The 14731-nt window shown below is 40.6% G+C and overlaps 1 long non-coding RNA gene across 1 annotated transcript in view; it reads right to left on the bottom strand.

Annotated features, from left to right (window-relative positions):
• Positions 1-14731, bottom strand: part of LOC135315521 (uncharacterized) — a 50215-nt gene that overhangs the window by 35401 nt on the left and 83 nt on the right. The window contains exon 2 of the long non-coding RNA XR_010375016.1: positions 14463-14561. This is a non-coding gene — a long non-coding RNA (uncharacterized LOC135315521). The remainder of the gene's footprint in view (positions 1-14462; positions 14562-14731) is intronic.

The raw sequence follows: 14731 nt of genomic DNA, 5'->3' as shown, positions 1-14731 counted from the left end.
ATTCCTCTCTTGAAAGCTTCCTTTTATTAAGTATACACTGTGTATGCCTTAAAGCTAGCACTCACATTTTGGCTTCATCCAATTTGGCGTATGGCTAAACCACTTCAGAGAAAACTTTGCTGGAGATGATGAGAATAGCATTGGCTAATGCATTGTACTCCCTCCATTAGCTTCATGTCCCAATGCTGGCTCAAAGTCTGTTGGTCTGGTTACCTTATTGCGTGACCATAAGCAGACATTGGAAAGGTTTTTTGTGAGGTATTGAGTCAGCAAAGGTGTAACAGGGTTTAAGCCTGAGTCTCCATCCCAGCTACAAATGCAATGGGAAAGCAAATACTTCCAGAGATTTAATAGCTTGGTGGTCAGCTACTCACAGGCATGTGTGACCTCCAGGCTGCTGATTTGACTCTGATGTCCTCATTTGACCAAGTTCCATCCTAGCCATGACAACCTTAGCCATAAGATCTGTTTTTGGAATCAGATGTATTGCTACGAAAATTTCAGTCCAAATAAGTTGCATTTTCTAGGGAAAATTAAACCTTTTCTTCAGCTTTCACCTTCTGACTGGCTCCAGGTGAAGTCTGGTTACAGGAAAGATGACTTCTTTATCCAGGCCACAGGATCAAACCAACATCTTTTGACAGAAATGCAGGCTCATGGACTGATCAGAAGTTCTTTCTACTTTCCAGGGCGTAATGTAAGACGTAAAAACTTGCTTTTAGAAGATGGTAAAGAAATATGTGGGACTTGAGCAAACTCAAATGGAAGAGTCACTTTTTGACCAAATAGACCTCTACAGAACTCTCAGTGTGTTGTGGGCCAGAAGCTGTCTGAAAGTCACGGAATTGCGAAGACAAAGTATAAAACACCACTGTAAATCAAACATCTGTGGATGGCAAACATCATTCCTTTGCAGCTACCATAATATATCGGAATCCTCACAGTACATTACGGACATCCCTGACAGGAAAGACTGTTTTGGTTTCCTCATGAGACAGGGTAAAATGCTGGAGTTGAAAGCTTATTAAAGAGCAGCTCTTATGATTTCTTTCCCTGCTGGCATAAAACAAAGTTTTATTGACTTCAGATGACCAGCAATGAGATTACCAAATACCTCAATAATGAGTAATTCATCTTTTTGTGCCTGCTAATTTTGTGATACTGCTGTATATCTGAATGGACTTATAAGGGCAAAAATAGCAACACAGCTTCTTTTTCTTTTCAAAAAAATTTTTAATTGAGATTCTGATTTGTTACTTTTTTAGAAAAAATGTGAATGTATGAACAGATCTGTGTCTGCAGAGGGATCAAAGGGAATCTAAAGCAGTAACTACTTAAGAGTAGTTCATGGTCTGGTTTTGTTTAGAGGATTTTTAAATTTGGGCTCAAAAGGCTAACAGAAAAAAGTATAAGCAGCAACCCCAATACACTCAAATCTATAAAGATCATCCATGACAACTGCAATGTATTCCACTCACAATATTTTGTAGGAATACAATTTCACATACAGTGGGAAAAAAATGGAAGTTAACAGAAGAAACCAGACCTGGTTTAGGATAAGGTGTTTTACTAAACACAATCTTTGCATTTCATCAATATTAACATAAGTATCACTAACCTGTTGTGCATTTGTGTATACCTGAATTAGTGATGATGAACACAGTTTAACTCCCTGCATTTAAACAAAAACCTCAAAGGCTTGAGAGGGGTAGTTAATCTCTGAACAGCAAATTCTGACAGTATTTACCATGATTCAAAATCATATGTACAAAAAAACTCACCAGGCCCCACTGACCCATCTACCTGGAAGTTTTTACTGGAAAATTGTCTTGCTGCTTTTAGTGCACAGTCAATGACTGTGAATTTTGTGCATTTTCTCAGAGTTGAGCAAGACAACACCAGAAGAGTCGGGACAAGGACCGTTCTGTGGGTACAAGTTCTTCCAACTACTTAACTTGCCTTGCCCTAAGACAATCCCTATTGGTTATTTTTAGTGAAATTGTCCTATTTTTCAGGAAGGCAACCTACTGTATGTCTGTTGGGAAGAGCCTGACCAGTCTCAGATCTGTCCTGCTTTGGAAAGCTCATCTAAGCAGCTTTGGGCATTTCAGTCACAAGAATGCTTCTCTGCCACTAACAGATCAGAAACAGCTCATATATTCAGAGAGTGTTGACATCTCTTTTTTTATGTTTCTAGTTTGTTATGAAACCTTAATTTCTTCACTTTGGGATCTTTTAAGTAGCATTTAGGTTTCTGCATTGCAACCTATGTGTGAATCAATGGTGGCAAACACATCATGTCCACAACAGATGCCCATGGCAGGACACAGTAAAGGTTCAGTAAATATGACTGCTGCCATATTTTCTCATCTCACGATTTTGCAATAGTAACAACAGACTATACAATAAAGTACATTGCATGATTTTCCATCTACTTTCTCTTTTCAGTGCTGAATCTGCCACTAGGATCCTGTAAATTCCTAGTCTGCTATGTACCATTTTTTAACCTACAGATTTCAGTGAATTTGCTATAGGAAGATAGACAGATGCCCTCAGTTAAAGAGAGGTAAGCACAGGACAAAAAAGCAAGTGACTTGCTCACATGGCAGCTCAGGGTCCAAGCAAGGTATGGAATCCAAACCTCCTGCCTCCTCCTGCTCCCTGCCAGGAAGGGCTAGGGCGTTGCTTTTGAGATTCAACAGACCTAAGGAGAAACCTTCCTATGGTAAATTTTTTATTGATATTTGCTCAACTTTACCTTACTTTAACTCCTATCCTTTTATATGTATCCCAGGTAAGTTAGTCCAGCCTTTCAGACTAACTTGCTCTGTGCTATAGGCTCCACACCAGAAGCGATCCTCCAGCCTTTTCCATTAGCTGCACTTCTGACTGACTTAAAACATTTGTTACAATTTTCCTGGAATGTTACAGTTAAATTTGGAAGTAAATGATTCTGCTGGGTACATACTGTAAAAATACGATAGCTAATAAAAGATGTTGATTTACCAGCAGGAAGAGATGACAGCTTCTGCTTTAAAAAAACCCAAACAAATCCATCAAACAACACTTACGATTCTACGTTTCAACTCAATTTGAATTCATGCTCTGGATTTCACTTGATAGCATGGGACAAAGTGAGTCCTTGCAGCATCATGCCAAGTGTCATTTAGACTCTCCATTAAGTGGTCTGTGGTTTGTTTTATTCTGTGACCAACAGTGTCGAACACCCAAGTAACTTGCTGCCTCATAGAAGGGAGCAGTAAAGGTAGCCTGCTTCTGAACATCATGCTAGGAGGCCATGCAGAAGTGGAGAGCAATGTTATAGACGTGAATTTAGCTTTTTTTATAACCACTGATACCCATTTTAAAAATAACAGATCAAGCTATTATTTATGTCTAGACATGTCACAGAATGTGACTAAGGACACATTAGAGCGATCACTTTTTATCAATTAGCAGCATGGAAAATATTTTTTGCGTATCTACGTATTTTTCTGCTTTGGGTAGGTAACTCGCTTGATATTACAAAAGGCTGCTCGATTAAAGTCTTTACTGAAGACATCACTACCGCTGGGAAGTTCAGAAATTATTTTCAAAAACTGAAATCTGATCCAAATAAAATCTGCGTTCAGCTCTCGGACAGACAATGGTGAAATGATGCCTTCGTGAAAGCGCTTCTAAGTGGGAAGGAGATCAGCAAGCCATTTAGCAAAATTCACATGCAGTGTTTCAGCAGGGCTCTCTGAAAGAAATAGAATAACTCTGTTACACAAAGGCACCAGAAACACTGAATTTCACTGCACGCATTGTCTTCGAAACCAGCCCTTTGTACTTTGAAAAGAACAGCAGCGGACAATGATTAAACTGTGTAACCGGGGGATAGCAGTGAAAACCTTGGGGTACATATACATCCCCTGTGCCTACAAGGTGTGATGGTGGAAAGCAAGTCTGCTCTGAGTGAGGAGCTGGGTGACCCTGATAGTGCAACACCACATCTGAAGCGATCAGCCTTGCTCGGGGGGTCAGAGCTGGCTGGCATCCAGCAGCGCTCCAGTTTTGACATACAGAAACACCCTCAGCTTGCCTTCATGATGAATGGTTAGAAGCTGAAGCTAGACTAATTCAATCTGGAAATGCTGCACATGGGTTTTTTAGCAAAAGCTGTAATTTTAAATGAGACACTAAATCTGGAGAGGGCATCTAAAAGATGACCTCCTGCCTAACCAGCAGCTGTGGGGCAGGATCACATAGCATCTTGGAAGACAAGCTGGCTTTTCTATCTTAAGAATTCATGTATATTAAATGTGAACATCATTTTTAGCCTTTCCCACTGTCCACAGATGTCAGAAATCAGGTTAATTTCATAGACTGTCAAGACTCCCTGGGAATTATGTGTATTTTCTCTCTTTTTCTCATGCAGAATCCATCTTTGCTCTGAATAATTACTGCCAGAGCTGAATCAGAACCTGCCAATGTTGCAGAAAAGACTCCAACCCTTTTCTACACACTTTCAAAGCAAATATGAATTTGCTTTGCTGGTCTTTTTTTTTTTTTTACATGCACCTTCATTTCATTCTTTCTGAATAAGTTAGCATGAATGAATTTAGTGAAGGCCTGGCACATAACAAATCTTTGGACAGATCCTCAACTGGTATACAACTGGCTTCAGAAAAGCTATGCTCAGTTACACCCTGAAGATGCATCACAGTGATTTTGAAAAGCTCTCTTGGAGATTTTTTTAACTTATGTGAATGCAACTCTTCCCACCAGCTATCTCATTTTAAGGCTTTTTGTTATTGAGTCAGAGGTCAGACAATAGTATGGGATTGAGCTGAAGCAATTAAATCTTCACTCAGTTTTATTACTGAATCCTGAACTGGAATCCCACAGAGAACCTGCAATACTGTTAGTCAAAGAAAAGAACCAAAATTTTAAATAATTAGAAGTTTGAAAGACAAAATAAACAGCAGCCCATGATTTGCACATAGAATATTTTTTAAAAACACAAAACCAAAAGGACATCAATTGAAACCTTTAATCCCAACAAAGTATTCATTCTGGGATAATTACTGCCATAAAATCTTCTGCCACAGAGACACTGACAAGAAAACCATCTTCAAAAGTTACATACATAAGCAGCGTGGAACTTGAGAAAAGAGTTGGCAAGATGAAACCCTACAGAGCCGTGAAAAGGAGGAAAGATTGTGAAGGGAATTGAGCCTGTCAGCATAAGTCATTTCTCTGTGGAAACGTGTTATCATTTAGAAGACTCTGAAATAGGAAAAGGATGGAGATTTGCTAGCAGAAAGCCAGTTCCTCTTATTTATAAAAAACCAGTGGGTAAAAAAAGAAGACTAAGAAACTGGATCTTGAAAAACAGTTGAGTCAGCTGGCAGGAATACAGGTGATTAAAGCCAAAACTATACAAAAGGAAGGTCTTCTGCTATTGAGACTCCTCCATTGTTTCCAGCTACAATACTTTCTGAGATGCACAACATTAAAACTGTCACTGTCCTTTACTCCAGTCATGCTTCAAGGAAGCTCTAGAGGAAATTGCTCCAACCTCCTCTGCCACAAGCTTAGAGATGCAGAGACCGAGCAGACCAAATCAGGAGGCAAAACCATTCCCCAGCTTCCATTTCTTACTACTGCTGGTGCTGGGAAACTGCCCTGATTCCCTACCTGCAGACAGTCCTGCCTCTGCAGGGCCACAGGTCCCCAGGTGTCTCATGGTCCGGGCTGTTCTGCAGAGGCACAAGTCGCAGTCCCATTCAACATGTGCATGTATTAGACACAGTGTTCAGGTGTCCGTGCATCAGGCCTTAGATTTAATTAGTTTTGCAGAAGTCTCAGTAAACTGGTTTTTAATCAGGCCTGCTTATCTTCATGAGCATCCTGGCCTTCCCAGCAGTGAAGGAAGAATTGTGACTTTTATATTTACTTGTGAATAAATCTGCTGAAAGGACTCTTTGGAAGTTCTCACCAACAGAGCAAGAAGCCATCAGAAATAAACACTTTAAAAAGAAAATGAAACTGATTCTTTCAAAGCAGATATTCCAGATTCATATGAAAGTAAATGACAAAATCCAGTAATGGCCAGACCTATAAGCACAGATGAGGGGAACTGATGTTGCCCTGCCAGCAGCGCCCCAGCTTTGCTGCTGGGCTGAGAGAAGGAACCTCATTTCTCAGATCTCTTCTAACAGGAGAGCTAAGCACAGACTGTATCAGTGAACACAGAATTGCTTTTGGGAGGCAGTTCCCCCGACACTGCCAGTGCTTACATCATCTTTATTTATGTAAGCAATTTATCACTCTCCTGGGGTGCAACTGCTATCAGTCTGAGCTGGCTTTCAACTAGACTTGCAGGTGAAAGATTCAATAACGCTTATGACTCAGAGCATCTTACTACCTCTTCAAACTCCTCTGCAAACAAGTCCAAAGTGAGCGCAGCTCCCAGGAGCTGGGAGGAAGCGGCCCCCAAACCCATGGGACGAGGGGGCACCTTCCATCACTCCCAGCGCTGCAGCGGGTCCAGCTCCAGCCAACAGCAGCAGAAACCAGCCTCCCATGGACAAGTGATGCTCTTACACACTGCATCCCCTGCTCCCTCGGGCAGACACCAAACAGGACCCAGGCATGAAATAAAAGCTGGGAGGAGGCCAATTCAATAAGGACTATGAGCTCCACATATATAATAATTTCTTAAAACCCTAGATTCAGGGTGTGAGCATGAGCAGGTCCATGCTTTAAAATAGAATTACTTGCTTCATAAAATAAATTATCTGTATTTAAATAAAGCATTAGCCAGTCCTTGCCTTCACATTCATCACAAACCCTTCTTGTGTAAAGACAGTGCACAGTATGTGTCTTCAGGCTTTTTGGTGCATTTTTTCCCTGGTAAGTTATGTTTTTGTCTGAGAAATGGTGTGACTGATACACATATGGTACAAATATACCTTCTGTGGCTCCCAATCCATGTAATTCATGAGCCTGCAATATGAAAAGTGCAAGGAAATGAAGGAGTTCTGGAGTGGCACAAGCTCCTCAGAGGTGCTGTCAGGGTAAAGGTGAGAGTCCTTTCAATATCTGGTTCATCACTGCCCTTGTTTTCCTACCACTTTTGACAACATTAGCTGGAGAACTATATCTAGCAAGTGAGATGCTTTCCTTTAAGCACAAGAGAAAACTTCCCGGTACCTGTCATCCCCCTAAAACTCCACAGGGATATGCACAGGTTTGAACGAGACCATGTCCTTTGTGGAGCTGGGCTTCACAAATCAGCACCAATATGGGCTCTCATCACTAGTTGTCAATATTAGATGCTTCAACTAAAAAATAAATCAATTTCTGTTGTGGCTTTCTAGCTGAAAATGCAGAGTTTACTTCCTGCTAAACTAAAACTGCTCTGGGCTCAGAATTACCTGATACAGGGCCTTAAGCACCACAAGTCTGCACGTTGAAAGAGAAATAGTTCCATTTAGTTCCTTTTCAAAGGGGATGCCGTGAAGCTGGTAGAAGTATTCAGTGCGTGATGCAAGAGTTAATAAGGTTTAATAACAATAATAAAAGATTATTTCAAGCATACCTCTTGTCTAAAACACACCAGTGCCTCTGGTCAGTTGTACTTCCAGTACTTTTTGTTTTACTTAAATATACTAAAATGATAGACAACAATTCACTGCTCACCAGAAACACCCATACCAGCAAGTACTGAGGTATATATCTTTGAAAACCATCAGAGAGAACTTTTCCTGTCATAAATTTTCTCTGCTCCTTTCTTCTTCCTACAAATGCACACAAAAAAATAAGCCACTGTGATCTCTGCTGGTGTGCAGGAATGCTGCCAGCAATTCACTGTGGCTTATTGGCACAAGCATCCTCTGATGTTCCAGGTAAATGCAGGAACAGTTTACTTTGGTCACTTGATGTAGGATACACTTGCCATGATTTCTGTCTGCATTAGATCTGCTCTCAGTGTTTTCTAGACAGCAAATCTCCCCCTTATTGTAAATAATTGAGGCAATCCTTCAACACAGAAATAAACTGAACTAGACTCGTCCACAACCAGCCACCAAGTTTTGATGCAAATCCTACCTTTCCCACATTAGATGCAAAATAATGTTTTAAATTATATTTATTAATGTATTCTCAGGCATTTCTTACTTGTCAAATCAAAACAGATTTCAAGTGAGGTGTGGCCTTGTGTTTACTACAACCTGAGCTCTACATCTTATTGCCTTATTAGAAAACTGGATACTCTCAATGTCCTTCTTTCCTTTCCAAAGAGCCTGCAACTGTTTATAAATGACACTAAAATCCATCACTGAGATTGCTCCGACTTGGCTGGTGCCTTGTAACTGCCACTCTTTAAAACCAAATTTAAGGAAAGGAAAACCCAACCCTTTGGTTCACATTATTTCACTGTGCAAGTGACTGTCCCCCCCAGCCTCTGCATTTGCTGATCTCTGCTGCCCTCTCCTGCAGGAGCTGGAAAATCTCCTTCGAGGATTTTAGTGAAATTACACATTTTAAGGCTGTTAATGGTGACTTATTTAAACCCAGAGGGGATGGGGCAGGAGTTTTACGGTTAGGGAAAATGGAAGCTGAAAAGGGAAAGTGCTCATCACCTCTTACTGACTGGAGTAAGGGACAAAATAATAACTATTTAAAAAATTTAAATATAAAAGAAGAAATATATCCAGATATTGATGTGTATTTGCATGCTCTGCTACAGAGATATCCAGCAAGAGAATAGAAAATTTAGGAGTGATAAACTTATCTATTATGCGTATATATGCTCCGTTGGTCTCATGAGAAGCAGAGTAACTGTTTTTCTGCTTTGACTTTCTGCTGTAGCCACAGAGTCAGGCTGAAGCCCAGACCAGTGCCATTCCCTGGCCTGCTGAGGCAGCCCCGTGCTTCAGGAGCGGGATGCTCCGCTGTGCTGTGCTCCCCATCGGGCAACCACTGCTTCGGAGAGTCTCCAGAGACAGCTCAGAAATGAAGCAGCCCAGTCTTCACACGGCCTTCACGTGGTAGAGATGAGTTCTGTAGCTCTCTCAGTTTATAGAAAAAATGCCCATCTTATCCTGCACACAGAATCTGTGTACATCTCTCTCCTCTCCTGCAGAGTCTGATCTTTATTTCTCCACTCCAGTCTCAGCATTTCATCATTCATGGACTTGCACTCTACATACTGAGGTTTAGGGGTTTGGTTATTTTTTCATTCTGCCTACCTTTGCTGTTATTATTTAACTCATTCAGCATTTCTTTGAATAACAGCTGAGGAATACTTCCACACTACTTCTTGGGTTTGGAAGCTGAAGTCACATAAGATGCTATCACAAAGCACTGGAATTTCACAGAAACACAAACAATTTAAAAGTTCATCAAAAACAAAAATCTGGCAGAATGGGAAAGAGAAAAACGTACTTCACAAATTTGTGGCAGAGGAATTTGCCTGCAAAGCAGTCAGAAAGGACAAACAGATTATTTCAGTTCAGTTCAAAGAATGTCTTGGCTTTTTGATGAGATGGTTGCGGCATAAAATAATAAACCCCCCTTCACTTTGGCTTAGTCCGACTGAGCAAAAGAGCTGCTACCAGAAAACATCACGTCCAGGACCAGGTGATCACTGACAAATTACCTTCCTGCTTTCTTTTTGTATTAGCAAGTCTGCTTCTCCTTGCAATGCACTAATCTTCCTTTCAGCTTGCTTTTAATCAAAAACAGGCTTAACTTCGGAGAGTGGAAAAAGAAATCAGATGCTGAGGTAAACCACAGGATAGAACTCAAAGAAACAGTCAGAAAGAAAAGTCTCTTTGGCTTGATAAGTATTTAAGAACTATTTTTCTAGAGGGAAGAGAGGAAGAAAATACTTCATTTTGCTCCAGTTTGGAAAGATGGCTATGCCTGCCTTCTTTTCCCAAATGTAGGAAGAATGAGCTGGTTTGTACAGTATTTTGCATGTGGCTGCTCCTGGGTAGTTGTGTAACATACAAAAAGCAAAAAGTCCATGTGGGTAAAACAGTCCTCTCAGGCTGTAGAAATAAAATTTTTGGGTTGTCAGGACTTAAAGACCAAGCAAACAAGTACTCTGAATTAATCAGTTGTTCTATGGGCTAAAGGGGGATTATATGCAAGCAACCAGAAGTCAAGATATAACAGATATATTAGGTACTGTAGATAGCAGTTAAAATTTCAGATGCAAGAAATTACTGAAATAAGAACATGGTAAGGTAGGAAAGACTCAGATATTTGCAACTTCATACCTTTTGATTGTTTGTTGTTTATTTTTTTCCCTTTTAATGATTTCCAGCTACTGGTGTATGCACCACGAACATCTGCTGTATGCTACGTTCAATGCAAATGAGTGCATTGGTAACTTCAAATACAGACATTGCAAGTCAAGTTTTGTAATTCAAAATAAAAAACAAACCCCCCCACATATTTCTCTCTCCCCAGAAGTTTCAAATCAAGACCATGGTTTCATGTCTGCACAGGCAACCTGAAGCCAGACTACGCTAACTCCAAACCCTCACATCTGCATTCACCTCTCTGTGCTTTAGTAAGCATATGGTGAACCAGGCCAGGGAACCAAAATGTTAATCTTAAAAAAAACACAAAGACCTTAAAACAAACAAAAACCATTATTTTCCAGCCAGTTCAGCTTCCAGACTTCTCTCATGACTCTGCGACATAAGCACCAGTGCAAAAGTGAGCGAGAACATGCGGAGATGAGCCTGGGAAGTGGACATGGGCACGAGAGCACATCATTTACTGATCCAGCTCACTGGGGTCTGACTTAGCCACGTGCCTGTGTGACTACATAGCTCCAAGCTGAGAGGATGGACAGTGCACACTCCTTGTTCCTGAAAAAGACATTGGATAGAGCCAAAGCACTGTAAAGGTATGCCAGATAATTCAAAGAATGAAGAACAGAACAGCAAATACATTTGGGAGAATTCTATCAGTCAAGGGAAAAAGACTAATTAATATCATTTATATTCAAGAGAACTCGCTTATCTCAACTTGTTCAGGACAAATTGCAGAGTAATGATGAGGTGTTCTTGGCTCAGCAGAGATGTGGCTGCTCAGAGAAACTGTTCTTCAGCACATGGCTTTGGCTTTAGGCTGAAACCCTTCCAACCAGGGCGGTTCTGCCAAATCTCTCTCCAGCCAAAACGCGCGTGCTCCCAGCACAGCTCACAGCTCAGCCCTGTTTGTCTTTGGCTCCACACTAGGGAGCAGAGCAACAGACACATAGCAAGAGAAGCATCAGAAGCCACTGACCTCTTTAATCAGAAAACCCCTGCCTTGCCATCCTGAGAGGCCAAGAAAAGACTTTCTGATTTTGCTTCAGTCAGCAAAGGCCAAAAATAGTTCAGAAGTTGTAAGGGTGCTTCCGATTATGAGAAAAGATCAAATTATTCTTAAAATATGAACTTATGTTCATATGACTCTCAATATGAGTAATTCTCTGATTTCAAAGATACTTCCTCCTGTACGAAAGGGAGCGTAAAGCCACTGGATTCATGGCTGTGTACCAACCAGTGCCCAGGATGCCTTTATCACCCAGAAATGAATTTGGAACAGCTTCTTTGCAAGTATTTTCTCAGGCAAATGGAATTCTGTTAAAGTGGACAAATAACTTATTATTTGTTAAACCATATTTTCCACCCCAAAGATCCCCAGTTGTTCTCTAAACATTTGGTCCATTGCTTTAATACACGTCCTCTTGTTCCCAGGGCCATTTTCTTCTGCAACAGAAAGGTAGGAAGGTAGCTGGTTACTGAACCACCAAGTAGCACACAACGAAAAAGTTCATCTAGGAGCCACAGGAGAAGAAAATTGATCACAAAGATTGCATAAAATCTGTTCTGACAAAAAGGATGAAGAGAGTTTCTTTTAGCCCAAATAATAAGTTTTATGAAAACTTGCAAATCGCAGTGTAATGGACAGCGTGGAACTTGATGGATTAAGTCAATGTGCTTTAAGAAGTCTTGTATTTTATAGATGGAGGTTACGAGTCCTGAACCACCCATTTCTCATATCTACAAAATTAAATGCGGTGATATGGCAGAGCAGCATCCTCGGCAGAAACAGAGCATGCCAAGGTGGGGAGAAAGATAAAGCAGCCTAAGTGCCTGGGCAGAGCCAGGTTTGCATCTCCTCCTCCTCCTCCTCCCCTTCATTTCCACAGCATAACACTGGAGCTTTTATTGTCATAGCACCGTGCCATAGCTCCAACTTGGCTTAGGAGGTGGTTGCTTTGTTTCATTTACGGCTGCCATTTCTGTGCTTCTGTGTCATGGCTTAGTAGTTGGAAAGAAAGCAAAAATGGGAGGGTAGCACAGAGGCAGAGCTAAGACAGAATGGCCCATTCCCAGGATCATTTTCCTGCCATTCATCTGTCCATAACTTTGTACTTTGCTGTTTGTCTGAGAAAAACAGCTTCTTTGTAAAAAAAGGGAAAAGGGGGGCAGGGGAACACAAAACTTTATCCCAATCATAAGGAAATAACATCAAACCTACAAAAATCAAAGAATCAAAGCAGGTGTTCAGAGGTCAACTCCTGGGCACTGAGACTGGAAGATACGACCAACTTTTTGACATGTTAAATAAGGAGTACAAGAGCACAGTGATGTGATCAAAGCTGTGGTCTTGGAAAATGACACCTGCAGCAGCAATCTTGCCAGTTTTCCATAACACAAGATAATGCTAGGGCTAAAGCAAGAAAAAAGTAAACCCCAACAAGAAAGAGAGAGCTTGGAGAAGATGCATCATCTGGAAACCATCAGCAAAACTTCCTGACATAGCTTGGATGTAAAGACTAGATACTAGTCCTGCAAGTAATGTAAAACACCAGATTAATTTCCTGCTTATATAAAGCATTACTAGAGGCAGAAACCAAAACAGGGTAAAATGAGATGTGTCTAAATAAGCGGCAGCTGTAGAAACTTAGAACAAGAAAGCACAGGTACTCGACAATCTGACACATTAAAAAAAAAAATCTGTCTCAGTAGTAGATTACCCTGAGTATTTGGAAATGTGCTGAAATGAGTTAATATTTTGTTTCTATTTATGTATTACATCACAAAACCCGCATGTGTCGTACTGCACTTTGCTGTGAAAATGTCTGAAAACTTGCTCCAGCTCCCAGATGATGCACCAACCACGTTATACAGATTCTCCGAGAACTCCAGTTGATGTGCAGGACAGACACCTCACACCTTCTGTGCAGACTGAAATTTGAGACGCCATTACCAGCATGAGGAAGAGAATCTGAAAGTCTTAATAGCCCAGTGAACTGGAACAACCTTGAAAACAGCTAAAAATGTACTCACAAGAGACAGGTATGTAGAAACATGGTAGCCTTTGCCTTTATGCCAGTGAGCCTCTAGATCCTGCAACCATCAGTGATGAGAGAGCATCCCTGTGAAGAGGCTAGCAGTTTCACCAAGAGGGAATGATGATTATTAAGCATTTCACTACCAAGGAACAAGGATCCTTGAAGACATACACTGTGCATTTTTTGGAGTCAAGATCTGTGACTGCTTGTTACAGGCTACTGTAAAATTTCATTCACAAACAACGCTGGAAAAAATATTTTCAAAGGGACAACAAAATAATATTATTCATGAGTCTATGGTTGGGTTAAAAAGCAGGCCTCTCAACAATGACAGATTGACTCTCTAGGGCCATACCTATGCGGCAACTGTTTGAAAAAATGACCACTCACAAAAAAAGCACAAAGACGACCTTTTTGCAACTGAAATATGTTGCCTGTAGCTTTTTATTAGTTACAGCAAGTGAAATAGGAGCCAGACAGGTCTAATATAACTCTATTATCTCCTGGCATTGTAAGGTGAAAAGTAATAACAAAATGCTGCCTTTTTTTTTTTAAAGCACCTGTTGACATCTGGTTTGAACAATATACAATGCTACCGCTCAATAATGCTCTGGAAAGCAGTCACTGAAAGGGAGTTTGTCAGCGGGAACCACACTGAACTACAGTAATTATTTGCCAAATGAAGTAGCGGGGACAATTACATGGAAAAAACAGTATTTTCAACTTATGGACCTGAATCCCAGAAATAAAACCATTAACTTGGGCCAATAAAGTCACTCTGAAGAGGTATTTAGATTTCATGCCTTTACCACCTGCTGAGTTTGGAGTCTACAACCCTCGCTTTACCTCTAGCACCTGCTGCACTGCTCATGAGCCATTCCACAACAGGGGTGATTCGATCCCCTCCTGTCATCCATGATTCCTCCCTTCTGCTGCTGCATTAGTAAGGAGGAGAAAATATGGAAGTGAAGGGAAAAGCTTAACCTATGAAAAGGGACCAACAATTTCAATGAATACTATGGAAATAAACCTAGTCAGGTAACTGATGATCTCAGGTTTTCAAGCCTGAACTTCCCTTCCTCCAGCAGGCATGGGGGGCACCGTTTACCTTCTGTAATTGCATTTTGAATGTTAGTTGGTTCACTTCTCTGGGTGAATATGTTTTTCCTTTTCTTCCACAATTATTGTGTCCAAGCTGGAAAGCCATCTAACACAAACAAAAGAAATTAATAGCAAATTAAACACAAATAAATCTACCATATTCAAATAATTTTAAAAAACCCAATATGCTCCAATTTAGATATATTTTCATGTTTTCTATTGTTACTCTGCCAAAGGAGATAGATAGAATTAGATGGATGAGGTACCATTTGTAAT

This window comes from Phalacrocorax carbo, chromosome 12, assembly GCF_963921805.1.
Source record: "Phalacrocorax carbo chromosome 12, bPhaCar2.1, whole genome shotgun sequence".
NCBI classification, from domain to species: Eukaryota; Metazoa; Chordata; class Aves; order Suliformes; family Phalacrocoracidae; genus Phalacrocorax; species Phalacrocorax carbo.
The sequence above is the reverse complement of the archived record's forward strand: the minus strand, read 5'-3'. Positions and strand labels throughout refer to the sequence as shown.